Consider the following 27359-nt stretch of genomic DNA (forward strand, 5'->3'; position numbering starts at 1 on the left):
GTGCATTACAAATTCAAATCTGATTATGTTGCTATTTTCATTGCAGAGTGTTTTGATGTGAACAATCTTAAATGTAAATGAGTTTTTTTTAACTCCAACTTGGAACAAGTATTACAGTACTTTATTGCCTGATATGTTAGGTTTAGTATCCATTGGCTCCATAATAAAACATTTCTACAGTCCTCTGTAGCTCAGGTGGTAGAGCATGGTGCTTGCTATGTCAGGATAGTGGGTTCTATTCCTGACACAAACCATACTAAAAATGTTTGCAAGCAGTACTGAGTTGCTTTGGATACAAGCATCTGCTAAATGGTGTATATTATTCTATTGTTTTTGTTGATCCATATTGTTTTGTTGACCCCCCCCCACCTCCCCCTCTCTCTCTCCTGGGCCAAGGCCTTTCCACGCAACATCCTTCAGCGCGGTCCGAGCAGAACTGACTCCATTTTGTTACAGCCTCTTCGTCATCACTCCCCGTGACTGGGATGGTTCCCTGCTGCATCCTCGGCACATTCACAGCCCCAGTAGCCCCAAGTCCAGGTACCAGCGTCCACAGAAAACCACACTTTATTTCCCAAATGATCTCCAACAAAATCCCACTCAAGGTCAGATATATGTTTAGAGAAAATCACTTGGCCTTTTACAGGGATAAATGGTGCAAGATAAATGACCCCTACCCACCAGGAGCTTTCTGTCCAACTTCCCACGCCTCTGTCTCATGCTCTTCTCTGTAAGTGTCTACACAAACACGGCCTTTAATTACTTTTTACTTGATCCTATCGTTTCCTCCAAACTCTCCTCCACAGGCAACACCGGGCCACTATTAGACACATCGCACCGGCCAATCAACTCCTCAGACTGCCTCTCCCTCTGACGGAGGGAGAGGAAATGGAAATCTTGTGACCCATGGAGACAACTTTTTTGGCACGTTGTTTATATATAATAATATAATAATAAATGCCATTTAGCAGACGCTTTTATCCAAAGCGACTTACAGTCATGTGTGCATACATTCTACGTATGGGTGGTCCCGGGGATCGAACCCACTACTCTGGCGTTACAAGCACCATGCTCTACCAACTGAGCTACAGAAGGACCACAGTTTGATTTAAACTTCGGCTCGGGCACCGTTGTTCAATTTCACACGAGCCAATGGGATGATCCGCCACAATGTGATACGATGTCATACGTGTGTGCTATGATATATGAGACGACATGACACCGGTGTCACAACGAGGTAACCTCATCAAACAAACGCGGTAAAAAATGATCCCTCAACCCAACAGTAACGCCAATGGTTTTGGAGAGAGTGAAATATACTGAATAAAAATATAAACGCAACATGTAAAGTGTTGGTCCCATTTTTCATGAGCTGAAAAGAGCCCCAGAAATGTTCCATACTCACAAAAAAAGCTTATTTCTCCAAAATGTTGTGCACAATTTTTTTTACATCCCTGTTAGTGAGCATTTCTCCTTAGTCAAAATAATCCATCCACCTGACAGGTGTGGCATATCAAGAAGCTGATTAAACAGCATGATCATTACACAGGTGCACCTTGTGCTGGGGACAATAAAAGGCCACTCTAAAATGTGTATTTTTGTCACACAATACAATGCCATCGATGTCTCAAGTTTTTGAGGGAGCATTGCAATTGGCATACTGACTGCAGGAATATCTAACAGAGCTGTTGCCAGGGAATGGATATTAATTTCTCTACCATAAGCCGCCTCCAAAGTCGTTTCAGAGAATTTGGCCTCATAACTGCAGACCATGTGTAACCACGCCAGCCCAGGACCTCCACAGCCGGCTTCTTCACCTGCGGGATCCTCTGAGGAGGGGGAGGGAAAAAAATATCTGATTGGCCTGGCATGGCTTCCCAGTGGGTGGACCTGGCTCCCAACTGGGTGGGCCTATGCCCTCCCAGGTCCACCTATGGCTGTGCCAATGCCCAGTCATGTGAAATCCATAGATTAGGGGCCTAATTTATTTATTTCAATTGACTGATTTCCTTCTATAAACTGTAACTTAGTAAAATATTTGAAATGGTTGCATATTGTGTTTTATATTTTTGTTCAGTGTATAAAAATCCTGCAGCATAATGTCCACAGCAGCCACAGTAGCAGCAAACCCACATCCCTCCCAATGTAGTGTGTGGTTTCGCTGCAGACAGACAGATTAGCCCAGAACATGGCAATGTGGCACTGCAGGAGGGAGGCAAGGACCAAGACGTAGGCTCGGCTGCAAAGCACATCGGAAACCCGCCGTAATAATATCACGATCATCTCTCTGTCGTTGTATGTTTCATTATACAGACAGCAGGGAAACGGGCTAAGATGTGCTGACTCGACTCTCCATCATTACAGTCCCACTTAAAGAGCCACTTCTGCCATCAGCTTTTGCCTTTTAATTTAATATATGTGTGATATAAATAACTTACTACATCGCGCGCCTTTAAAGAAGGATGTTTCCATACAGGCACTATTTCTTATCCTGTGTCACAAAAGAAACAAAACTGTCCTACTTTTCTATACCCAAACTCATCCTCAAGCCTCCCCCTCTCCCTCCCCATACGCTTATCCCCCGGCCCCCCCCCCAGCCTCCCCTCACAGAGGATCAAAGCAGTGAAAAATGACATTCCATTCCAAACCAATGAGAGCAGCCTCTCCCTCCTGACAACACGTTCTCCATCAAATCACTGCTTTTCCTAGATTTCTTTTCTGTTTGTTTATTTTCAGGGAACCTGCAAATCTACACGCATCAATGCTTCTCCATCTCCCTGCCAGTGTCTATCACTCCCTCTAAGATGTTAGAGGCCATTCACTTGAGAAACAGTGTTTTTCCTTTGCCACCAATCTGAAAGCACTCTTAATCCCAAAATAAGGGAAATACTCAAATGAACTGAAGCCTTTGAAGTGGGGAGAGGGGAATTCGTCACAGACACACCACATTGCTCCGAGTTGTATCTGAAGCAGGCCTCAACAGTAATGAGGATACACTTCTATTACAAAGATGCCATCTTTACTGTTTGCCCGGGATTCAGAGGGGTTGGGTTAAATGCGGAAGATGAATTTCAGTTGAATGCATTCAGTAGTACAACTGACCAGGTATCCCCCCCTTTCATTCAGTTGGACAACTGACTAGGTATCCCCCTTTCATTCAGTTGTACAACTGACCAGGTATCCCCCCTTTCATTCAGTTGGACAACTGACCAGGTACCCCCCCTTTCAGTCAGTTGGACAACTGACCAGGTATCCCCCCTTTCATTCAGTTGGACAACTGACCAGGTATCCCCCTTTCATTCAGTTGGGCAACTGACCAGGTATCCCCCTTTCATTCAGTTGGACAACTGACCAGGTATCCCCCCTTTCATTCAGTTGGACAACTGACCAGGTATCCCCCTTTCATTCAGTTGGACAACTGACCAGGTATCCCCCCTTTCATTCAGTAGTACAACTGACCAGGTACCCCCTTTCATTCAGTTGGACAACTGACCAGGTATCCCCCTTTCATTCAGTTGGACAACTGACCAGGTATCCCCCTTTCATTCAGTTGGACAACTGACCAGGTATCCTCCCTTTCATTCAGTTGGACAACTGACCAGGTATCCCCCCTTTCATTCAGTTGGACAACTGACCAGGTATCCCCCTTTCATTCAGTTGGACAACTGACCAGGTATCCCCCTTTCATTCAGTTGGACAACTGACCAGGTATCCCCCCTTTCATTCAGTAGTACAACTGACCAGGTACCCCCTTTCATTCAGTTGGACAACTGACCAGGTATCCCCCCTTTCATTCAGTTGGACAACTGACCAGGTATCCCCCTTTCATTCAGTTGGACAACTGACCAGGTATCCCCCCCTTGCCCTTTATTCATTTACTCAAGTTAACAAACTGCACTGTAAACATGAAATCTGACTTCAATTATTGACATGCCCAGGGCTACGGCCAGGTGACCAGCCTTTTAACAGGCGTGTAGGTGTGCACCTATATACACGCGCACACACACACGGGCACAGCACGCGCACATACACACACATGCAGACACGCACACACGCACACAACCCCCTGGCAAATGCCAGTCACATATCAGCCTTCTGATAACTGGTAGCATCACTGTCCAGGGGCCCAGAGTCTGGCTCTGGGGACAGACAGCAGGACGCAGGTCATTGGTGACCAGCAGCCCAATGGGCACTGTGACAGGGTCAGTCTGCATAGTGACAGGGTCAGTCTGCATAGTGACAGGGTCAGTCTGCATAGTGACAGGGTCAGTCTGCATGGTGACAGGGTGAGACTGCATGGTGACAGGGTCAGTCTGCATGGTGACAGGGCCAAGCTGCATGGTGACAGGGCCAGTCTGCATAGTGACAGGGTCAGTCTGCATGGTGACAGGGTCAGTCTGTATAGTGACAGGATCAGTCTGCACAGTGACAGGGCCAGGCTGCATAGTGACAGGGTCAGTCTGCATGGTGACAGGGCCAGGCTGCATAGTGACAGGGTCAGGCTGCATGGTGACAGGGCCAGGCTGCATAGTGACAGGGTCAGTCTGCATGGTGACAGGGCCAGGCTGCATAGTGACAGGGTCAGGCTGCATGGTGACAGGGTCGGTCTGCATGGTGACAGGGTCAGTCTGCATAGTGACAGGGTCGGTCTGCATGGTGACAGGGTCAGGCTGCATGGTGACAGGGTCAGTCTGCATGGTGACAGGGCCAGGCTGCATGGTGACAGGGCCAGGCTGCATAGTGATAGGGTCAGTCTGCATGGTGACAGGGCTAGGCTGCATGGTGACAGGGTCAGCCTGCATGGTGACAGGCGCAGGGCTGTGTGCTCTAGGATCAGCCCCCACTACTCTGGGATCAGCCCCCACTACTCCAGGCTCTAGGATCCACCCCCACTACTCTGTGATCAACCCCCACTACACCAGGCTCTAGAATCAGCCCCCACTACTCCAGGCTCTAGGATCAGCCCCCACTACTCCAGGCTCTAGGATCAGCCCCCACTACTCCAGGCTCTAGGATCAGCCCCCACTACTCCAGGCTCTAGGATCAGCCCCCACTACTCCAGGCTCTAGGATCAGCCCCCACTACTCCAGGCTCTAGGATCAGCCCCCACTACTCCAGGCTCTAGGATCAGCCCCCACTACTCCAGGCTCTAGAATCAGCCCCCACTACTCCAGGCCTCTAGAATCAGCCCCCACTACCTCAGGCTCTAGAATCAGCCCCCACTACTCCAGGCTCTAGAATCAGCCCCCACTACTCCAGGCTCTAGAATCAGCCCCACTACTCCAGGCTCTAGGATCAGCCCCCACTACTCCAGGCTCTAGAATCAGCCCCCACTACTCCAGGCTCTAGGATCAGCCCCCACTACTCCAGGCTCTAGAATCAGCCCCCACTACTCCAGGCTCTAGGATCAGCCCCCACTACTCCAGGCTCTAGAATCAGCCCCCACTACTCCAGGCTCTAGAATCAGCCCCCACTACTCCAGGCTCTAGAATCAGCCCCCACTACTCCAGGCTCTAGAATCAGCCCCCACTACTCCAGGCTCTAGAATCAGCCCCCACTACTCCAGGCTCTAGGATCAGCCCCCACTACTCCGGGCTCTAGGATCAGCACACTGAGGCAAACGGTGCTCGTCTTTGCATCATCTGACCCTGAGGAGCAGCCTGGCCGATGTTGTTCTGCACAGCTCCCCCTACAGAGGCTGTGCCAATACCCTGCTGCAGTGACGCAAACCACAAACAAACATAAATGTGTTCGGCATTGTCTCTTTCTGTCCCTCTTATACATACACACACAGCGATGAACACGTTTGGTACATATACACACAGGGCTATACTGTACGTACGGCCCAATCAGACATACATTGACTTAACACATGAAAAACACTGCCTTGAAAAACAGAAGTGTGTTCCTTCCTTTGACAGTTGAAGGATAGAGTCGGTGATATACACACTCCAGTACAGTTGAAGGATAGAGTCAGTGATATACACACTCCAGTACAGTTGAAGGATAGAGTCAGTGATATACACACTCCAGTACAGTTGAAGGATAGAGTCAGTGATATACACACTCCAGTACAGTTGAAGGATAGAGTCAGTGACATACACACTCCAGTACAGTTGAAGGATAGAGTCAGTGATATACACACTCCAGTACAGTTGAAGGATAGAGTCAGTGATATACACACTCCAGTACAGTTGAAGGATAGAGTCAGTGATATACACACTCCAGTACAGTTGAAGGATAGAGTCAGTGATATACACACTCCAGTACAGTTGAAGGATAGAGTCGGTGATATACACACTCCAGTACAGTTGAAGGATAGAGTCGGTGATATACACACTCCAGTACAGTTGAAGGATAGAGTCGGTGATATACACACTCCAGTACAGTTGAACGATAGAGTCGGTGATATACACACTCCAGTACAGTTGAAGGATAGAGTCAGTGATATACACACTCCAGTACAGTTGAAGGATAGAGTCAGTGATATACACACTCCAGTACAGTTGAAGGATAGAGTCAGTGATATACACACTCCAGTACAGTTGAAGGATAGAGTCAGTGATATACACACTCCAGTACAGTTGAAGGATAGAGTCAGTGATATACACACTCCAGTACAGTTGAAGGATAGAGTCAGTGATATACACACTCCAGTACAGTTGAAGGATAGAGTCGGTGATATACACACTCCAGTACAGTTGAAGGATAGAGTCAGTGATATACACACTCCAGTATTCATGATAGCTGGTATATATCGAGACTCTCCAACCGAGGGAAGTCATTAACATTCATCCCTTTATGGATCACGTTTTCCTTTCAGGACGATGAAAATGGGATTGTTTAGACGTTAATTGAGATCTTTAATTACAGTGTTTTCCTCCACTGTTAATGCATTTGTCATAAACCCAGCACGAACTATTCCTCTTTCTTCTAATCCAGACACTGATAACACTGACTGCATTTAAGTGAGAATGGGTTCAAAAGCCTATGCACGAGTGCCGCCGTGGTCTAAAGCACGGCATCGCAGTGCTAGAGGCGTCACAACAGCTCCGGGTTCAATCCCAACCAGGAGATTCATGAGACGGCGCACAATCGGCCCAGCGTCGTCCGGGTTAATGGAGGGTTTGGCCGGCCGGGATGACCTTGTCCCATCGCGCTCTAGCGACACCTTGTGGCGGGCCGGGGGCATACACGCTGACTACGGTCACCAGGTGTACGGTGTTTCCCGACGACACAATGGCTGGTTTCCGGGTTAAGCGAACAGTTTGTCGAGAAGCAGTGCGGCTTGGTGGGGTCGTGTTTCGGAGGACACATGGCTCTCGACCTTCGCCTCTCCCGAGTCCGTACATGAGTTGCAGCGATGGGACAAGACTGTAACTACCAATTTGGTTATCACAAAATTGGGGTAAAAAGTACAACAAGCCTATGCAACACATATAGGCTGATTCTAAGATTATACAGTATTATAATCCTGTGCCCGATCACCACATTAACCATGTTTACATCTCAGAAAGATGTATAGTTTGGCTCTCACATTGTGCCTTAAATATCCAACAATACACACGTCTTATTTAATAACCTTAACTCTCCAAGCAGCTCTCTCTCTCAGCCAGGACTTGGCATGCGTCTTCGAGAAGTGTTGCCTCCGTGTGGTGAGGGCACATACCAGAATATATTAGAGTAATGCACTATGAATTGGACCCTCCACCATGTCAATTATTAATGACAGTATCAGACCCTGAGACATGGACTCTGAGTTGACCTGAAAAGAGGCAGGGGCAGAGGCAGGGAAGGATAAATCAGTAATGGCGTGTGGGTAAAATCACTGGGAAGCCAAGACAGGGGAAAAAAAGAAGACATATTACAACCGACGTGTTGTGATAATTGCGTTGTTTGCTCTAAAAACCTGCTCGTTTATATATAGGCTTAAGCCGAGACAATGAGAAGACACAGTGGCAGAATAAATGCAACCACAACTTTTGTTTCACCACAAAAAAAAAAAAAAAAAACGGAGAGCAACATTTGTCCACAAAGGTTATTGTACGTAAAAAACAGTTACATGACCTACAGCATGGACACGAAACACAGCCAGTGTTGAAAACAGTACTAATACACAGCTAGTCAAGATGAAAATAGAGAGAGAGAGAGAGAGAGAGAGAGAGAGAGAGAGCTAAGAGCCTTGGAAAGACACAAGATGCTAATGAGAATGAGTTTTAAAATATCAGGCTCCCAGAATGCACTTATGTACAGGCCAAACAGCCGCTGAGGAAATTCTATGTAAAAAAGTACCTGCCTAAATCCAAGACATAAAAACATGTATTTTTAAATTCAAAACACATCACAGGGCATGTCCTAGAATATAAGTAGAAGATGTGAAGAAGTGCAGTACGTGTTGATGATTAGTAAATCAGATTCTCAGAGGTACATGAATATGGTTGCATCCATTTTTCCTGAGACTGAGAATTACTTAAAGAACAGTCCGACATTAACAGGTGGCTTTTACTCTAAAACATTGTGATTATTTGTGGAAGAATGTAGAATCATTTAGCATTTTAAACTGACAACCACTCCCTCTTACTTTAATTGCAATCAGTTGTTCTGGGAGTTTCCCTGGACTCCATTAAATGTTTAAATAATAATATAATATATGCCATTTATAGCAGACGCTTTTATCCAAAGCGACTTAAAGTCATGTGTGCATACATTCTACGTATGGGTGGTCCCGGGGATCGAACCAACTACCCTGGGGTTACAAGCGCCATGCTCTACCAACTGAGCTACACAGGACCAAACCTTTCTGAAAACAAGTTTCATCAGCCGCAATCTGCAGATCAACCTAATTAAATGCCCTTAGAGCCCTTAGAGTGTATGATGCACCGCGTATATATTGTATATAGGTAACATAAAAAACGTGAATAATGATAAGGTGGATACATTGTTTATGTGGTGTAAAATAACCCCACCACCCCACTTTTTAAAATATATAAATGATTTGGTATGTATGATATACTTTCCATTAACAGGCAGGTGTTGTCAGATGAAGCCCCTTGGCTACTACAGAATAGACTGCCTACATCTCTGATATAAAAGCTACATCCTAAAAGCAGACGGTGAAATGCATGGATTCCAAAGCAGTCAAAATTCAGTAGTCAAAATTCAGATGAAAATTGCAGTTCCAAAAAACTATCAACGGACTGATATAGGATATCTCACAACAGACGTACCCCGGTATGTCAGCCAACTTTAAAACCATATCCAGGGGGGGCGCGAGAACCGCCCGAATATGATTTCAACAGCATCAAAGACGTCGTTGAATGAGCCACACAATATCACTCTATTTATTCAGCTTACCTTTGCTTTTCACCATGCTGCAAACTTGGTTTCTCCTCTACTTATCCAAGAGAGCTGGACATGATTTCCAGCATCGTCCCCCGGCGTCTGTTAAAAAGCAAAGCAGTCGAGTTGTTCCGTGCCCGCTACGGACGCGCCAAGACAAGACAGCGAAAGGCGCGAAACTGGGGTTGTCAGCGGCAGTAGCGGGTGGCTTTGTCTGAGCAACGAATAGACTACAGACATTGAACCTATAGACACCCAAGTATAGACATCAAACCTAAATCCTCAGAGCTATTAAGGGCACTAACATGACCGTGAATTACACACAGCCAAACTGACAGAGACAAAGAGGCAGGCAATGGTGTACAGTACAAATGTTGCAGAGGGGCGGGCTGGCGCGTAAAGGTGAGCTCATGGTGTCATTATAGGGAGTGGATTTGTCTCAGCCTCCCGCATGCTCTACTAGATAACTCCTATCTCCCTCTTTACTAGGTAACCTCTATCTCCCTCTCTCCGTTGCTTTTGCGGCAAGTCTCTCGGGGATACATTGAATGCCTTTATGCCCTCGCTATGGAGTCAGACAAATCCTGTTTAGAACATCATGCACCATCCATCTCCACTCCTACAGCCCTCTCTCTCTCTCTAGTATTCTACAGCTGACATGGGTAAAACTCTGCAGTTGGCATAGAGTACTGCAGTGTCCCAGACAGACTAGGGGAAATAGCATGTTTTTCATGTTGAGAGTCTGTGGGTGCCATCACATCTCGCTGATTACTTTAAAGTTCATATAACTCGTCTGCGTGTGATTATACTTGTATATTAACATTTATTATAGTAGGCTACAATATATTCCTGAATATTACAAAAATGTAGTCCAGAAACATAGTATTCTAAGGTTAATCAGTCCATTGGATACAATTGTAGTTCTTGCTGTATAAAACAGGATTCAAGCCTAGTTCTGGAAACATAATAGCCTATGGGACTGGGAAATACCGGCTGTGCAGAATTGTGAAGATCTGTTATTCAGTCACTGCCTGCCTGTGTGTGTGTATGAGTGTGTGTGTGTTTGTGTGTGTGTGCATGCTCATGTGTTTGTCTAAAGGGAGAAAATTAGATTATAAAATCGGTCCAATGTCCTTTGTTTTATCTGTAGCCCACAAGAGGCTCGCAAAAAAGGCCACTTCTTTTTTAAATTTAACTAGGCAAGTCAGTTAAGAACAATTTCTTATTTACAATGACGGCCTGGGAACAGTGGGTTAACTGGTCTAGGAACAGTGGGTTAACTGGCCTAGGAACAGTGGGTTAACTGGTCTAGGAGCAGTGGGTTAACTGGCCTAGGAACAGTGGGTTAACTGGCCTAGGAACAGTGGGTTAACTGGCCTAGGAACAGTGGGTTAACTGGTCTAGGAACAGTGGGTTAACTGGTCTAGGAACAGTGGGTTAACTGGTCTAGGAACAGTGGGTTAACTGGTCTAGGAACAGTGGGTTAACTGGCCTAGGAACAGTGGGTTAGCTGGTCTAGGAACAGTGGGTTAACTGGTCTAGGAACAGTGGGTTAACTGGTCTAGGAACAGTGGGTTAACTGGTCTAGGAACAGTGGGTTAACTGGTCTAGGAACAGTGGGTTAACTGGTCTAGGAACAGTGGGTTAACTGCCTTGTTCAGGGTCAGAATGACAGATTTTTACCTTGTCAGCTCAGGGATTCAATCTAACAACCTTTCAGTTACTAGTCAATGCTCTAACCACTAGGCTACCTGCTGGTTACTGGCCAACACTCTAACCACTAGGCTACCTGCTGGTTACTGGCCAACACTCTAACCACTAGGCTACCTGCTGGTTACTGGCCAACACTCTAACCACTAGGCTACCTGCTGGTTACTGGCCAACACTCTAACCACTAGGCTACCTGCTGGTTACTGGCCAACACTCTAACCACTAGGCTACCTGCTGGTAACTGGCCCAACACTCTAACCACTAGGCTACCTGCTGGTTACTAGTCCAACACTCTAACCACTAGGCTACCTGCTGGTTACTGGCCAACACTCTAACCACTAGGCTACCTGCTGGTTACTGGCCAACACTCTAACCACTAGGCTACCTGCTGGTTACTGGCCAACACTCTAACCACTAGGCTACCTGCTGGTTACTGGCCAACACTTTAACCACTAGGCTACCTGCTGGTTACTAGTCCAACACTCTAACCACTAGGCTACCTGCTGGTTACTAGTCAGTCACTACCTGCTGGTTACTAGTCAGTCACTACCTGCTGGTTACTAGTCCAACACTCTAACCACTAGGCTACCTGCTAGTTACTAGTCCAACACTCTAACCACTAGGCTACCTGCTGGTTACTGGTCCAACACTCTAACCACTAGGCTACCTGCTGGTTACTGGTCCAACACTCTAACCACTAGGCTACCTGCTGGTTACTGGTCCAACACTCTAACCACTAGGCTACCAGCTGGTTACTGGTCCAACACTCTAACCACTAGGCTACCAGCTGGTTACTGGTCCAACACTCTAAGCACTAGGCTACCTGCCGCCTCACACTCTAAGCACTAGGTTACCTGCCGCCTCTACACTCTAACCACTAGGCTACCTGCCGCCTCTACACTCTAACCACTAGGATACCTGCCGACCCTACACTCTAACCACTAGGCTACCTGCCGCCTCTACACTCTAACCACTAGGCTACCTGCCGAACCTACACACAACCCACAGTTAAGCAGAAGTGGTAATTCTAATTAGTTCAAAAACAAAACTGTCTCTACTAAACCTGTGTTTCTGGCCAGCCCTGTTGACTGTGCGGCAACACCTTGACTGCTTCCAGGCTTCCAGGAGCCTTGCTATTGTACAATGACACTACAAAGCGCCAGCGCTTCCCACGCACAGGCATCCGTCCTCATTACCCGCGGCAGGTCTCGACTGCCAGAGCTCACAAAGGGCGCCGTGGCGCAGAAACCCGGCTATGCCACAGAAAAACACCGGCACCGGAGAGTTTGGGTGGAAACAGAACAATAGTAGATTCTGAGAGAGAGAGAGAGAGAGAGAGAGAGAGAGAGAGAGACAGAGTCAGAGACAGAGACAGAGACAGAGACAGAGACAGAGACAGACAGAGAGGAAGAGAGAGAGAGAGACAGAGAGAGAGGAAGAGAGAGAGAGAGACAGAGAGAGAGGAAGAGAGAGAGAGAGACAGAGACAGAGAGAGAGAGAGAGAGAGAGAGAGAGAGAGAGAGAGAGAGAGAGAGAGAGAGAGAGAGAGAGAGAGAGAGAGAGAGAGAGAGAGAGAGAAGAGAGAGAGAGACAGAGAGAGAGAGAGAGAGATAAATAGAGGGAGAGAGAGAGAGAAATAGAGGGAGAGAGAGAGAGAGAGAGAGAGAGAGAGAGAGAGAGAGACAGAGAGAGAGAGAGAGAGAGAGAGAAATAGAGGGAGAGAGAGAGAGAGAGAGAGAGAGATAGAGAGAGAGAAGTAGAGAGAGATAAGATATGGAGGTAGTGCTCTGCCCTTTGTTGTTTCCCTGACAGGAAACAAACATGGAAATTGGGGATAAAAATGGATGAAAATGCATCCTAGAGGCTCCAAACCCTGAACTCCGCTGCACTACACTGCTCTACGCTACACTCAGCAGCCTTACAGAGCTGGGAAAAAATGGAGGCATGCCTTTGTTTAGCTGCTACTATTCAAAACTGCATGTATGCAGACTGTACAGTGATGTTACACGTCTCCCAACAGCAAAACACACACACACACACACACACACACACACACACACACACACACACACACACACACACACACACACACACACACACACACACACACACACACACACACACACACACACACACACACACACACACACACACACACACACACACACACACACACACACACACAAAGTGAGGGCTCCCTCCTGAGATTGTGTGGCCCTGCTAAAACATGCTTTGACTCCCAATTCTCCCCTGTGCCCATTAGAGGTGAGAGGTAGCCTTTCCCCTCTCACAGCACACGGTCTTAAATGAGAGAAATTGGAAGAGCCCAGCCCAACTCAATGGGTTTTCTTCACACTTAGCTGTCAAGGCTCGCTCCATGCACACAGCAACAAACAGTTTAACCTTAGCCTAAAAATAACAGGACACACACACACACACGCACAGAGAAACACACAAACCCAAGAGGGCCATTTATCAAAAAATGCCATAAAATCCATTTAAATTCTATTACAATCCGCTGCAATATGATACTGTACATACACGGCAGTCCAATTTCTCCCAGCATTCTAACTCCCCTGATTGCCAGCATGAACCACTCCATAACTCCACTCTGCTGGAGTCGTTCCTCGTATGGCTGAAGTACTCCAAATCGGGACTAAGCAGATCGTAGAATATTTCAACTACACTCTTTGGCCCTGGTTTAAACACACATATCAATAGTTCCAAAGGCAGAAAAGCGGAGGATTGATTTGCACAACAAGCAATTTGTTGATGCAAACGACTTAAGAAAGCAATTAAGCATTTCCCTCCATACATATTCTAATTCGTTTTTTAAATTTTTTATTCTCTCTCGTAGGACAGTTTAATCATGAGCCCTTTTAATCAGGTGGGCTGGCAGACAGGTCTCGATCACCATCATTTATAAATTAGAAATGATGACAAAGGCCCACATTTGTTTCAATCAGAGTGGAACAATGCCTTGTGTTACTTCCAAATTGATTTAAGGGTGCTCAGCTTTTCACTGGGAGAAAGTTTGTCCCACATTATGTAAAAATTAATTTCTTGACGTGAGTTTGTGCCTCCTGGGGAACTGGGCTGTTTGAGGAGGAGCAGTCACTGGAACCAGAACATTGCCCACACTAATGAACCTCTCAGGTGTTTACAGGATCCTGCGATGGGAAGGAGAACGATGGGAAATTAACAAACAGAGTAAAGCACAGAAGATACACTGGGAGTAAATGCACAATAACACCATGGCTCTGCAAAGACTTCCATCTCAATTCCAGTCAGTTCATAGGACTGCATTTCTTTCTGAACAAGTTTCATGTCCAATTTGAACTGACATAAATTGAAAAGGAATGGACCGAAACCCCCCTGTACAGATTGCTGTAGTGCTGGTGCAAGGCTACATGCCTTTCCATATGCGTTTCATTTAGTCTCTATACTCCTACATTTTAGATTAGAGCGAGGCGACAGTACAGAATGCCAGCTTTGATTTGTGGTATTGTCATACATATCACAGTGTTTCCAATACGATTCTGTTCAGCAGCGGCGGGCGGGGTGGGAGGTGGGGGGGGTAGGGTTAGGGTTAACCTCCCCACTGGCCATGATTGGCTGAGATAATGAGTGGGCTGGACATGCCGAGAGATGAGTTCGGATTGGTCTGCCATATAGAACACTTTTGACTATTTGAGCTGGACAGTCTGTTGAATGCATCTTTTTTTTATATGTAGTTGCATAAGTGTTGCTCTCCACTTTCTGGGGGCTCGAGTTTTGAAATCAGTGGAGTTGGAGTATGATAGCTAAGGAGATGGGATTACGTCTTCAAACTAAGGGCATTTGTGGCATGGATCCGTGACAAGGAGACGCGTCCACCATGCATGATGATGCATACGGGTAAGATAGTCCAGCTAGCTACATTTTCAGACATTACATGTTTTCTAATTTTGACAGAAAGTTGTTTCATTTCAAGTTAAAGTGTCCCTAGCTAACATTAGGTGGCTGGCTTGTTAGCTAACGTGTGATGTGTGTGATCTTACATGTTGTTTACCTAGCTAGGTTAATTGTTTAGCTAGCTAGGTACATGTCTTAAGCTAAAGTGTACAACACCTGTTGAATATGGCCGGTGTCAGTAGACATTGGCAAAAAACATAATAAAATTGTTGCCAGCGCTGGTTAGGCTGTTTTCATGTTATCCAGAGGTAAACAAATCTTCGGCCAGAGCGTCAAGTTTGCTCTCTGAACGCAGGGAGATGGACGGGGCTAAAGCTTAAGAGGGTGTGGACGATGCTGAATGGGTGGGGCTAAAGCTTCAGAGGGTGTGGACGATGCTGAATGGGTGGGGCTAAAGCTTCAGAGGGTGTGGACGATGCTGAATGGGTGGGGCTAAAGCTTCAGAGGGTGTGGACGATGCTGAATGGGTGGGGCTAAAGCTTCAGAGTGTGTGGATGATGCTGAATGGGTGGGGCTAAAGCTTATAGAGGGTGTGGACGATGCTGAATGGGTGGGGCTAAAGCTTAAGAGGGTGTGGACGATGCTGAATGGGTGGGGCTAAAGCTTCAGAGGGTGTGGACGATGCTGAATGGGTGGGGCTAAAGCTTCAGAGGGTGTGGACGATGCTGAATGGGTGGGGCTAAAGCTTCAGAGGGTGTGGACGATGCTGAATGGGTGGGGCTAAAGCTTCAGAGGGTGTGGACGATGCTGAATGGGTGGGGCTAAAGCTTAAGAGGGTGTGGACGATGCTGAATGGGTGGGGCTAAAGCTTCAGAGGGTGTGGACGATGCTGAATGGGTGGGGCTAAAGCTTCAGAGGGTGTGGACGATGCTGAATGGGTGGGGCTAAAGCTTCAGAGGGTGTGGACGATGCTGAATGGGTGGGGCTAAAGCTTAAGAGGGTGTGGACGATGCTGAATGGGTGGGGCTAAAGCTTCAGAGGGTGTGGACGATGCTGAATGGGTGGGGCTAAAGCTTAAGAGGGTGTGGACGATGCTGAATGGGTGGGGCTAAAGCTTCAGAGGGTGTGGACGATGCTGAATGGGTGGGGCTAAAGCTTCAGAGGGTGTGGACGATGCTGAATGGGTGGGGCTAAAGCTTCAGAGGGTGTGGACGATGCTGAATGGGTGGGGCTAAAGCTTCAGAGGGTGTGGACGATGCTGAATGGGTGGGGCTCCCCCGTTATTGGTAAATGTGAGAGGTTAGTATGTTTTGTTGTCCCTCTGAACGGCATCACTCATGATTATTCATAATGTTTCTTCATCACAGTTTTGTCAGGATTAAGTTGGCTTCAGAAACATCTTATTTGCATAGAAAGAAAATGACCCCAGTCATAATTTACCATTCAGTTAGTATTGAGCAGAACATAACACACTACTAAAACAAACTGCCAATGCATTCAAATGCATACGACTTCTTCACATAGGGGGGGGGGGTCTGGATACATTAAAGTGCTTTAATTTCTAAATGATAAAAACAGATATAAAAATACCCTCAAATAAAAGATGACATTCTGTACTGTCATATGAAACATTCCATCTAAAATCCAAAATTCTGAAGTGCAGAACCACGTTTGAAATGTCAGCTTCACTTGTCCATAAATATGGAAGGTCACGTCTGGGGAGACTCTCATCTCTCTGTCCTTGTCACTCCAGGACACACACATACACAAGACCATCATCAACCTTGCTGCATATGGGATCGACCCCTTGGAAATGTGTGTACCGCTGCTACGTCTAATTCTGCTTAATTGCTTTAATCCTTAAGAGTTTTGACGACAACCGTGCGTCAATCCAAGTAACATAATAAAAAACAATTGTCATCAAATTCCGTCACTGTCTGGGTTTTAGCAGGGGCTGCGTCTCAATCCACCACATCTGTCTATGTCACCCTTCAGTATCTGTCTATGTCACCCTTCTGTATCTGTCTATGTCACCCTTACGTATCTGTCTATGTCACCCTTCAGTATCTGTCTATGTCACCCTTCAGTATCTGTCTATGTCACCCTTCAGCATCTGTCTATGTCACCCTTCAGCATCTGTCTATGTCACCCTTCTGCATCTGTCTATGTCACCCTTCAGCATCTGTCTATGTCACCCTTCAGCATCTGTCTATGTCACCCTTCAGTATCTGTCTATGTCACCCTTCAGTATCTGTCTATGTCACCCTTCAGCATCTGTCTATGTCACCCTTCAGTATCTGTCTATGTCACCCTTCAGTATCTGTCTATGTCACCCTTCAGTATCTGTCTATGTCACCCTTCAGTATCTGTCTATGTCACCCTTCAGCATCTGTCTATGTCACCCTTCAGTATCTGTCTATGTCACCCTTCAGTATCTGTCTATGTCACCCTTCAGTATCTGTCTATGTCACCCTTCAGCATCTGTCTATGTCACCCTTCAGCATCTGTCTATGTCACCCTTCAGCATCTGTCTATGTCACCCTTCAGTATCTGTCTATGTCACCCTTCAGCATCTGTCTATGTCACCCTTCAGTATCTGTCTATGTCACCCTTCAGTTCTATGTCACCCTTCAGTATCTGCATCTGTCTATGTCACCCTTCAGCATCTGTCTATGTCACCCTTCAGCATTCTGTCTATGTCACCCTTCAGTATCTGTCTATGTCACCCTTCAGTATCTGTCTATGTCACCCTTCAGTATCTGTCTATGTCACCCTTCAGTATCTGTCTATGTCACCCTTCAGTATCTGTCTATGTCACCCTTCAGTATCTGTCTATGTCACCCTTCAGCATCTGTCTATGTCACCCTTCAGTATCTGTCTATGTCACCCTTCAGTATCTGTCTCTGTCTAGTATCTGTCACCCTTGTCTAGTCATCTGTCTATGTCACCCTTCAGTATCTGTCTATGTCACCCTTCAGTATCTGTCTATGTCACCCTTCAGTATCTGTCTATGTCACCTGTCTTCAGTATCTGTCTATGTCACCCTTCAGTATCTGTCTATGTCACCCTTCAGTATCTGTCTATGTCTGTCTATGTCCCTTCAGTATCTGTCTATGTCACCCTTCAGTATCTGTCTATGTCACCCTTCTTCAGTCATCTGTCTATGTCACCCTTCAGTATCTGTCTATGTCACCCTTCTATGTCACCCTTCAGTATCTGTCTGTATCTGTCTATGTCACCCTTCAGTATCTGTCTATGTCACCCTTCAGTATCTGTCTATGTCACCCTTCAGTATCTGTCTATCTGTCTATGTCACCCTTCAGTCTGTCTATCTGTCTATGTCACCCTTCAGTATCTGTCTATGTCACCCTTCAGTATCTGTCTATGTCACCCTTCAGTATCTGTCTATGTCACCCTTCAGTATCTGTCTATGTCACCCTTCAGTATCTGTCTATGTCACCCTTCAGTATCTGTCTATGTCACCCTTCAGTATCTGTCTATGTCACCCTTCAGTATCTGTCTATGTCACCCTTCAGTATCTGTCTATGTCACCCTTCAGTATCTGTCTATGTCACCCTTCAGTATCTGTCTATGTCACTGTCCTTCAGTATCTGTCTATGTCACCTTCAGTATCTGTCTATGTCACCCTTCAGTATCTGTCTATGTCACCCTTCAGTATCTGTCTATGTCACCCTTCAGTATCTGTCTATGTCACCCTTCAGTATCTGTCTATGTCACCCTTCAGTATCTGTCTATGTCACCCTTCAGTATCTGTCTATGTCACCCTTCAGTATCTGTCTATGTCACCCTTCAGTATCTGTCTATGTCACCCTTCAGTATCTGTCTATGTCACCCTTCAGTATCTGTCTATGTCACCCTTCAGTATCTGTCTATGTCACCCTTCAGTATCTGTCTATGTCACCCTTCAGTATCTGTCTATCTGTCTGTCTATGTCACCCTTCAGTATCTGTCTATGTCACCCTTCAGTATCTGTCTATGTCACCCTTCAGTATCTGTCTATGTCACCCCCTTCAGTATCTGCACCTGTCACCCTTCAGTATCTGTCTATGTCACCCTTCAGTATCTGTCTATGTCACCCTTCCGCACCTGTGGTGGAAGGTGGCCCGAGCTACATCCCGAGTGTCTAAACTATTTGACCTAGAAACTAATATGACCGTTGTGCTCTACGACCCCCACAAGTGTCACAGGACTCGTCTTGAGTCGGTAACGCTGATGTCTGTCGTGGCCAAACCCACTGTGGAAAGGGGAGGCTCTCACGAAACACGATGGGGTTCTACGTTTTTCTCTATGACACCCTCAAATGTCATGGGACTCATCTGAAGGTAACACACACAAATAAATGTATAAAATATGGAGGTCGTTTTGTGCCAACAAAAATAAATGGTTAAATATGTGTACAAATGTTTTAGCTTAGTAGACAGCCCCCCAATGGCTTAGACTTTTAGAGGTTAACAAATTAACCAGGGCAATATATTTTTTATTTTGTTAAATAAGGGCAAAGGATCCTGAGCCGTGATTGAAATTCTTCACTGTTCAGTTTTTCACAAAGCCATTGGACAGCTGGCCATTTTGATTAAAAACATATCTGTAATGTAAAGTTAATTTTCCAGGGATATGGAACAGAACAGTTAGCTATTTAAAAAAATATATATCTTGTGCCAGTCTGTCCTCTACTGCGTCTTGCAGTCCCTGTGTCAGTCTGCTTTAATATACTGGTGGGCTCGGTCATGCTCAGTGTTCTCTCTGCAACACACTCTCCTTACAGAATGTGTGTCTGTCAAAACAGCACTGCTGGGCAAATCTCCACAGAGAGAGCCTTTGAAAGTGCACCAGATCCATCCTCCCTATTACTTCCCTCAGTAGGAAGTGGAGGAGAAGGAAGTCGGGAACAGTGCCAGCAAGTGGTTTGTTCGCATTTCCCCTGAAACCTATATCCTCACAGGTGTGTCAGTCTGTGTTCAAATTCTCGCTATCTGCCTCACTCTACTTTGCTTCTGTGTCACGCATTGTGCCATTTACTGTCGGTGAGATTAGTTTGTCTCCATTTCAACTGTATGTGGAGTCATTTGCCTCTTTCTGCCCCCTGCAAACGCAGAACTTCCTCACTGTGTGAACGGCTCCCCAATCAAATGTCACAGGAAAGACTCAGCAGTGAGATTTGCCCCCCTCTCCCTTTTAAATGGAGTATTTCCACACTGCTGGGCATCGGATAAACTGATCTAATTTGGTTTCTAGCTGTTTGTCCCTTTATGAAGTCTAAATGCAATCATCAGCAATGTTTCAGTAAACACCAGCAACGATCTGATAGCACACAACAGTCAAGTAAAAATATAGACACTACCTTTCAAAAGTTTGAGGTCACTTAGAAATGTCCTTGTTTTTGAAAGAAAAGCTTTTTTTTGTTGTCCATTAAAATATCATCAAATTGATCAGAAATACAGTGTAGACATTGTTCATGTTGTAAATTACTATTGTAGCTGGAAACGGCAGATTTTCTAGGGAATATCTACGTAGGCGTACAGAGGCCCTTTATCAGCAACCATCACTCACTCCTGTGTTGCAATGGCACTTTGTGTTAGCGAATACAAGTTTATCATCGACAGTAAAAAAAAGGCTATTAGAAAACCCTTTTGCAAATTATGTTAGCACAGCTGAAAACTGCTTTTCTGATTAAAGAAGCAATAAAACTGTCCTTCTTTAGACTAGTTGAGTATCTGGAGCATCAGCATTTATGGGTTTGATTACAGGCTCAAAATGGCCAGAAACAAATAACTTTCTTCTGAAACCTGTCAGTCAATTCTTGAGAAATTAAGGCTATTCCATGCAAGAAATTGCCAAGAAACTGAAGATCTCATAAAACGCTGTGTACTACTCCCTTCACAGAACAGCGCAAACTGGCACTAACCAGAATAGAAAGAGGAGTGGGAGGCCCCGGTTCACAAGAAGACAAGTACATTAGAGTGTCTAGTTTGAGAAACAGACACCTCACAAGTCCTCAACTGGCAGCTTCATTAAATAGTACCCGCAAAACACCTGTCTCAACGTTAACAGTGAAGAGGCGACTCCGGGATGCTGGTCTTCGAGGCAGAGTTGCAAAGAAAAAGCCATATCTCAGACTGGCCAATAAAAATAATGTTTCTAGTCATTTTGAGCCTGTAATTGAACCCACAACTGATGCTCCACATACTCAACTAGTCTGAAGAAGGACAGTTTTATTGCTTCTTTAATCAAAACAACAGTTTCAGCTGTGCTAACATAATTGCAAAAGGGTTTTATAATGATCAATTAGCCTTTTAATATGATAAACTTGGATTAGCTAACACAAAGTGCCATGGCAACACAGGAGTAATGATTGCTGATAATGGGCCTCTGTACGCCTATGTAAATATTCCGTTACAAATCTGCCGTTTCCAGCTACAATAGTCATTTGCAACATGAATAATGTCGACACTGTATTTCTGATCAATTTGAAGTTATTTTAATGGACCAAAAATGTGCTTTTCTTTCAAAAACAAGGACATTTCTAAGTGACCTCAAACTTATGAACGGTAATGTACATTTGTGTCTATTCAGGCTGCATTAGTGTGGCTGTTATTATACAAAACATATGCAATCACAACCACAGGCCATGGAAGCCAGACCACCACTGAATAGGAAATGCTCGTGCCCGCCCTCTAGTTGAAGCTTGTGAGGAATAGAGAAGAAGAATTGATGCAGGTGTCAATACTATGAGTTCCTCTGTGCCAGGGGAATATGGCTACAGCCCTACAGGCCTGCTGCTTTCATTGTTTCACCTTTCAATCAGCAAAATGATAAGGCCTGGTAAAAACAGGTTAGATTACCATCCAATCACTGATCAGCCTGTCACTGATCAATTATGTGCCGAGGCTAAAGAAACAACCAGCAGACATATCTGTCTTACTGAAGTGGAGTTTGTATAATCCTGCTCCATGTCACTGCCAATACATGTGGTATAAACATCCAAGGCGGTATGAGGGAGGGTTGGTAGCAGAAGGAGAGACGAGGCTGCAGTAAGCCAATGTGAAGATTTAATTGCTTGCTTTCCCAATATCATCATACTCGCACTCAGAGAGCCCAGATTTTTCCTCAAAGTATCTGTCCCTGTTCATTAAATTTCACTTAGCAGCTAAGCACCATCAGAGGCGGAGCCAGTGAAGCAGCGGGAGGCTTCGCCCAGTCACTCAGGCGGACGGCCAGTCCCTGAGCTTATTAGGAGAGGAAAAGAGAGGGAGGCTCAAAGGAGAAATGGAGGTGCAGGCTGACAGAAAGCCCAGGAGACAGTGAAGGGAACAGGGAGTATGGGTATGGTGTGTGCTATACAGAATGAACCACTGAGAATGTGTGAGTGTGTGGAGATCTCAGAGCAGCCAGGGGTCTTTTCAGAGGGAGGATCTACGCGGCAGGGGGCATGCTAAAATGCAGGTGGGTAGTTGACTTGGTGCATCTTTGTTTTGTCCATAACATTTTGTAAACATAATAAAAAATATTATTAAAAGCTTCGTTTTTTTTTCATGAGTAAATTAATGCAGTGTAATTATTTGTTTCCTTACCATTCTGAACAGAACGTGATAATTGTCCAATGACGTGACTGTCCCAGGTAATTGTCCAATGACGTGACTGTCCCAGGTAATTGTCCAATGACGTGACTGTCCCAGGTAATTGTCCAATGACGTGACTGTCCCAGGTAATTGTCCAATGACGTGACTGTCCCAGGTAATTGTCCAATGACGTGACTGTCCCAGGTAATTGTCCAATGACGTGACTGTCCCAGGTAATTGTCCAATGACGTGACTGTCCCAGGTAATTGTCCAATGACGTGACTGTCCCAGGTAATTGTCCAATGACGTGACTGTCCCAGGTAAGGTTGTGGAACTTTTAACTTCGGTTAATTAATGAAAACAGTCCACACATGAAATGTTCAAATAGTTCTGATTGATTGCTGCCAGAGGGACTTTGGTTGTAAAGGCTTCACTTCAGGTGTGGAATGTAGGTTTAACAAATATATATATATATACACTCACACACACGGAGTATACAAAACATTAAGAACACCTGCTCTTTCCATGACAGACTGACCAGGTCAATCCAGGTGAAAGCTATGATCCCTTATTGATGTCACTTGTTAAATCCACTTCAATCAGTGTAGATTATTATTTATTTAATTGTTAATTTTTAAATAGTCATTTAGCAAACGCTCTCATCCAGAGTGACTTACATTAGAATGGATACATGTCCTTAGTTTAGTACTTTCATACTGGTCCCTCCTGGGGTGGCAGCGTAGCCTAGTGGTTAGAGTGTTGGACTAGTAACTGGAAGGTTGCAAGTTCAAATCCCCGAGCTGACAAGGTACAAATCTGTCGTTCTGCCCCTGAACAGGCAGTTAACCCACTGTTCCTAGACCAGTAATCCCACTGTTCCTAGACCAGTAATCCCACTGTTCCTAGACCAGTAATCCCACTGTTCCTAGACCAGTAATCCCACTGTTCCTAGACCAGTAATCCCACTGTTCCTAGACCAGTAATCCCACTGTTCCTAGACCAGTAATCCCACTGTTCCTAGACCAGTAATCCCACTGTTCCTAGACCAGTAATCCCACTGTTCCTAGACCAGTAAACCCACTGTTCCTAGACCAGTTAACCCACTGTTCCTAGACCAGTTAACCCACTGTTCCTAGACCAGTTAACCCACTGTTCCTAGACCAGTTAACCCACTGTTCCTAGACCAGTTAACCCACTGTTCCTAGACCAGTTAACCCACTGTTCCTAGACCAGTTAACCCACTGTTCCTAGACCAGTTAACCCACTGTTCCTAGGCTGTCATTGTAAATAAGTATTTGTTCTTAACTGACTTGCCTAGTTAGATAAGTTTTAAAAAATGGGAAGGAGTGGTTAAAGAATGATTTTTACGCCTTGAGACAACTGAGACATGGATTGTGTGTGTGTGTCATTCAGTGGGTGGCTGGGCAAGACAAAAGATTGAAGTGCCTTCAAACGGGGTATGGTAGCAGGTGCCAGAGGTACCAGTTTGTGTCAACAATATGGGCCAGCATCCATGTGGAATGCTGTCCTTTTTCGTAGGGCAAAAAAAGGGGTGCAACTCAATATTAGGAAGGTGTTCTTAATGTTTTGTACACTCAGTGTATATACACAGTTTATATACAGGTGCGGCTAAGTATATTGGCACCCTTGCACTTATCTTAAATATGTCCCTATTTCTTCTAAAATAAGAAAAACAATGATTTTGTTCACTGCACCTTTTCAACATTGCAGAACCAATTTTATCTTTTAAAACTTTAAGCTTACAATTTTAATTGATAAAATAAAGACAAATGGCTGAGCTGAAAACAGAAGTTGGCAGAGGGCACCCCTCAAACATGGACAAATCAGAGCAGTTTGCTGCTGAAGAGGGACAAATTGATGGTAGAAAGGTACAGGAAGCTCATTGATGGTTACAAGAAGCCTTTGTTGGCAGTTATCTTGGCCAAAGGCCGTGCAACGAAGTACTGGCTCCAGGGAGGCAGCCATTTTGTCTATGCCATTTGTCTTTCTGCAATGTTGAAAATCCAATTACAAGGTGCGGTGACCAATTATAAAATGTATTTTTAGAAGAAATAGTGAATTACTTAAGAAAATGGTGCCATTATATTTGGCCGTGACTGCATTTTTTTCCCCTTACTTTTGTTTTGCAAGAAAGGCATAAAAAAAATTACAACATTTAAAAAAATATATAAAAACATATGGCAACTTGAGCCATCTCTTTCCAACTATGATGGTTATACAAACAAGGGAAAACAGAAAAGAGTATTCTTCTTTTGTATCTATCCTGTTGACTAATAACGTTACCCCTACCTATATGTACATGTTTACCTAAATGACCTCGTACCCAAGTGGTCCTTCTGTAGCTCAATTGGTAGAGCATGGCGCTTGTAACGCCAGGGTAGTGGGTTCGATCCCCGGGACCACCCATACGTAGAATGTATGCACACATGACTGTAAGTCGCTTCGGATAAAAGCATCTGCTAAATGGCATATATTATTATTATTAATATTACATCAACTCGGCACTGGTACCCTGTGTATATAGCCAAGTTATCATTACTCAGTGACTCGGTACTGGTACCCTGTGTATATAGCCAAGTTATCATTACTCAGTGACTTGGTACTGGTACCCTGTGTATATAGCCAAGTTATCATTACTCGGCACTGGTACCCTGTGTATATAGCCAAGTTATCATTACTCATTGACTCGGTACTGGTACCCTGTGTATATAGCCAAGTAATCATTACTCATTGACTCGGCACTGGTACCCTGTGTATATAGCCAAGTAATCATTACTCATTGACTCGGTACTGGTACCCTGTGTATATAGCCAAGTAATCATTACTCATTGACTCGGCACTGGTACCCTGTGTATATAGCCAAGTAATCATTACTCATTGACTCGGCACTGGTACCCTGTGTATATAGCCAAGTTATCATTACTCATTGACTCGGCACTGGTACCCTGTGTATATAGCCAAGTTATCATTACTCAGTACTGGTACCCTGTGTATATAGCCAAGTAATCATTACTCATTGACTCGGCACTGGTACCCTGTGTATATAGCCAAGTTATCATTACTCATTGACTCGGCACTGGTACCCTGTGTATATAGCCAAGTTATCATTACTCAGTACTGGTACCCTGTGTATATAGCCAAGTTATCATTACTCATTGACTCGGCACTGGTACCCTGTGTATATAGCCAAGTTATCATTACTCAGTACTGGTACCCTGTGTATATAGCCAAGTAATCATTACTCATTGACTTGGTACTGGTACCCTGTGTATATAGCCAAGTTATCATTACTCAGTACTGGTACCCTGTGTATATAGCCAAGTTATCATTACTCAGTACTGGTACCCTGTGTATATAGCCAAGTAATCATTACTCATTGACTCGGTACTGGTACCCTGTGTATATAGCCAAGTTATCATTACTCATTGACTCGGCACTGGTACCCTGTGTATATAGCCAAGTTATCATTACTCAGTACTGGTACCCTGTGTATATAGCCAAGTTATCATTACTCAGTACTGGTACCCTGTGTATATAGCCAAGTTATCATTACTCAGTACTGGTACCCTGTGTATATAGCCAAGTAATCATTACTCATTGACTTGGTACTGGTACCCTGTGTATATAGCCAAGTTATCATTACTCAGTACTGGTACCCTGTGTATATAGCCAAGTTATCATTACTCAGTACTGGTACCCTGTGTATATAGCCAAGTAATCATTACTCATTGACCCTGGTACTGGTACCCTGTGTATATAGCCAAGTTATCATTACTCATTGACCCGGCACTGGTACCCTGTGTATATAGCCAAGTTATCATTACTCAGTACTGGTACCCTGTGTATATAGCCAAGTAATCATTACTCATTGTGTGTTTATTCCTCGTGTTATAGTTTTTTTTCCATTATTGTGATTAGAGGGGCCCGTGAGTAAAAGCATTTCACTGTTAGTCTACACCTGTTCTCTTTTTTACAAAGCATGTGAGAATTAATTATTTGAATCGCCAACAATATCTGTTTGGGTTCTTCAATGAGCACAGAAAGGTATTCCATTTTCACGGAATTCTGTCCTCGTTCCTAATAGTTCCACACAGTTTCCTGTATCCCTTATATAAAAGCGTCACATTGAATCTTGACCAATGTGGAAAGCAGAATTGTCATTGACAGTTTGTACAGTGCCACATATCAAAAAGGAATTGGATTATTTTCCGTTAACCAGTCTGGACAGAGATGTGTGTGATTAACCTAAAGACTGCTCTTGTCCAATGAGCTTGTTCCGCATGGATCACCCACCCCAATGTCATTAAAAGCAGTGAGTCACCAAGCTCACCTGCACTACGCTGCTGCTGCCAGCTGTTTAATAAAGTGCTGATTGGATTACCTTCCCTCTAACAAAGTAATTTAATCAGGGACACAAAGCATGAGGATGCCATGGTCCTCCAGGACAACTAATGTCAACCTCTGGTCTAAAAACTCAATACCTGGAACGGAAACAGGAAGCTTTTATTGAGTACTCTTACTAAACAGATTCATGTCCGTGCTGCCATTTTGGGCGCAGGATCACTGAGTGGAGCCAGTTAAGATATAGACCAGGGTATGGGGACAGCGCCATGGTCAGCCTGAACACACACTCTCTCTCTGCCATCAGATATTCAACCTGAAAAACCCTTCAACAGTTTTCCTAATCTCAGCCACTTCACCAGCAATAAAGTATATTAAAATACCTCTGTTATGTAAAAATATGCAGATACTGTGTGAGCCACTGTTCCACATCAACGTACAAATCTCAAACCAATCAGAGCTAAACCCACACGT

At 44.9% G+C, this 27359-nt stretch overlaps 1 pseudogene; it reads right to left on the reverse strand.

Moving 5' to 3' along the window:
* The window catches only part of LOC124014551, a 181734-nt pseudogene extending 172079 nt beyond the window's left edge, over positions 1-9655 (reverse strand).
* Positions 9656-27359: the final 17704 nt, after the last annotated feature.

The sequence above is a fragment of the Oncorhynchus gorbuscha genome, linkage group LG02, assembly GCF_021184085.1.
Source record: "Oncorhynchus gorbuscha isolate QuinsamMale2020 ecotype Even-year linkage group LG02, OgorEven_v1.0, whole genome shotgun sequence".
NCBI classification, from domain to species: domain Eukaryota; kingdom Metazoa; phylum Chordata; class Actinopteri; order Salmoniformes; family Salmonidae; genus Oncorhynchus; species Oncorhynchus gorbuscha.